This window comes from Gekko japonicus, unplaced genomic scaffold (genome assembly GCF_001447785.1).
Source record: "Gekko japonicus isolate JY-2015 unplaced genomic scaffold, Gekko_japonicus_V1.1 scaffold881, whole genome shotgun sequence".
NCBI classification, from domain to species: domain Eukaryota; kingdom Metazoa; phylum Chordata; class Lepidosauria; order Squamata; family Gekkonidae; genus Gekko; species Gekko japonicus.
In genome coordinates this window covers 662,645-665,375 of record NW_015168675.1, presented here as the reverse complement: position 1 = coordinate 665,375, position 2,731 = coordinate 662,645, and positions in this window count along the sequence as shown.

Here is a 2,731-nt window from a genome sequence, read left to right as displayed (position 1 = left end):
GGCGGCGCGTCCTTGCGCCGCCGCATCCCGGCCCCCAGCCGTACTGCGCATGCCCGAGCATGCGCAGTTCGGCAGCCTCCCCCCTCCCCTTGGACTTTTCCTCCCTGGCATCTGAGCGTGCCGGGGAGTGCTGCGCCGCGGCTAGGGGATCCGTGGGATCCCGCCGCGGCGTAGCAAGTTTGGAGCGGCTCGGAGTAGCCGCGTTTCAGCCGGCCCGTATGCCCGGGGCCTATGATGGTCAGATCTACTACATCTGACTCTTAGAAAGGTATGATCATGCAGGGCCTGTAGTAAAAAAAAATCTTTTATTGAGATTTGAATTTAAAAGCTTATTCCAGAGCTGAGGTCTAGAAATAGAATCAAAGGCAGATTTGAGATCGACAAATGCAGCATATAGCGATGTTGCTCTCCTGGCTGAATATTTCTCGATAAGGTGCTGTAATGTCAGGCAATGATCAAGTGTAGACTTGCCTGGTCTAAAGCTTGCCTGTTTAATAACCAAGATATTTTCTTGTTCTAACCAGTCTAGGAAATTATTTAGTAAATGTCTTGCATAAAGTTTGCTTATGATGTTTAGCAAACTGATCGGTCTATAGTTGGACGGGTCCTCCTCCTTACTCTTTTTATAAAAGGGGCCGTAGATCATGGCAATAGATTGCTATAATGGTGCTATGCTGTAATGATCTAGCAGTTGCTGTTTTATGGTGTGAGGTTTTGTTTTGTTTTTTTATAGCCTGAAAATCCCCCTCAGGTTACACAAGGGGGAAATACCTGCACAGAGCTGAGGCAAGGGAAGAACCGGGGAAACCGCCACGTGGACAACTCTGTTGCTGCAAATGCCCTACCTACTTGGAAAACGTCTCCAGGTGGAAGCAGCCAGAGAAATGCTTCATCTGATAGCTGTGGACCACACCTTTAAAATATCACAGGGGGCACTGGACCAATCCACTCCAGGCCATCCAGTTACACAATTATATCTGCATATATGAAACCCTGGAAAGCAGCTGCTAGTCAGGGAAGGCAGGAATGGGCCAGACAGACCAATGGGCTGAAGTAGAAGGCAGCTTCATAATGAACAGATAGGCTGGTGGTTTCCCAGATTTTAGCCGCTGCTATTTGTACGTTTTAAATAAGTCAACATTTTGTGAAAAATCATAGCAGTCCCCACTGCTATGAGATACAGCAATTCAGTCAGAGTAAAGGAATGGGTGAAGGATGGAGCTGAGAGCGAACCCAGTCGGGTTTTTTTAAAGTCAGCCAGGTGGCAACTCTAAATAAGGTTTCTCCCAAAAGCAATGATACCCAAATGATAGAAATCTTAAAAGTCCTCTTTAGTTTGCTCCCCTTGCCTGCTCTAATTATTTTTGTCTTATAATTTTCCTTATCCTCTTTTTGTCTGCTCCTTCCCTAATCCCCACCTGGAGCAATTAGTGTTGCTTTTCCCAAGGAAGCTGAGTTTGATCATACATTCCAGTGCAAATGTGGCATCTTTAGTTAGCCTGCCAGGTAGCTGTGCCAGTCCACTCTCTGCGTCCAAATCTATAGTAAGGCCTTTCAAGCAGAGTCCACTCCCCAGAATTCCAGTTTTTGCAGCTAGGCTTTGATCCACAGGAACGGACAACTTCAAGGTGAAGTGAGCAAAGCTTAGATGCCAGAGAAGAACAAATCTGCTTCCTAGTGGCAGACTTTGGAACTGGAAGCAATTGTCAACCTCAAATTCCACACTCCTGGGGTAGACCATCATGAGACAATTTAGTTCTACCCTGCTGATGATATCTTATTTAAAAAACCCTGCATCTAAACATGGCAATTTCCAAATAATTATTGCTGGCTTAAAGTACAGTGCAAAAGATCATGCTAGAAGTGGTGCTTAAGTCATAGAATTCATTTCTACAAGGGTGTCTGGAAAACACGTGATCTGGAAGATCTCCTCCCCCCCCCCCATACAAGAACTGTTGGGACCCCCAGTACATGTGACAAAAAGAACACCGCAGACTATTTGCTTTGGCACAGTGTGACGAACTGACCTCCGAAAGCAGGATGCTTAGAACATCAAACCAAGAAAGCTGGAAGATTAGGGGTTAATGCCTCACTGTAAAGTACTTTGACAGGCTGCTGTCTGCCTGCAACCCCTGCGCTCTGACTGGTATAGTCAGTCTTGTCAGAGGGATTCAGTTGTCCTTTGGATTTTGATTTGGCATTTGCCAGTCAGGAGGAGGTGTGTGTGTGTCAGTCTGAGGGAAACACAAGTCACTTGAGAAGTGAAAGGACGTAACTCCTAGCCTGTACTGTACACCAGCACATGCGGGGGGGGGGGGGGGGGTGCAAAAAAAAATCAAGCGAATCTGTTTTTGCAAGTACAAATAAATCTACCGGTTCCTGTGTGAACAAAATTTGTAAAGGGGGGGGGGGGGGGGGGGAGTTCAGAAATCAGAGCTTAAGGTCTAAGTGTCCGCACTGGCTGAACTCCATTTGTTCACAGTCTCCACAACTGGGGTTTAGGTTTGCCAGGAGAGTCTGGGCAGTTGGTGGGAAACTGCCAGCCTAGCCAAACAGAAAAGGGTGATCGCTCCCAGGAAAAGGGGGATATTCCTTACCCAGTTATTCAGAGGGTTCAACTCAGAAGGGACCTCTGGTAGTCTTAGACTCCTCAAGAGTACAGAAAGGGAAAATTATAATCCCAAAAAGAAAAGTATTGATATACAGGAAGTTCTAACTTCCAGGACATTTT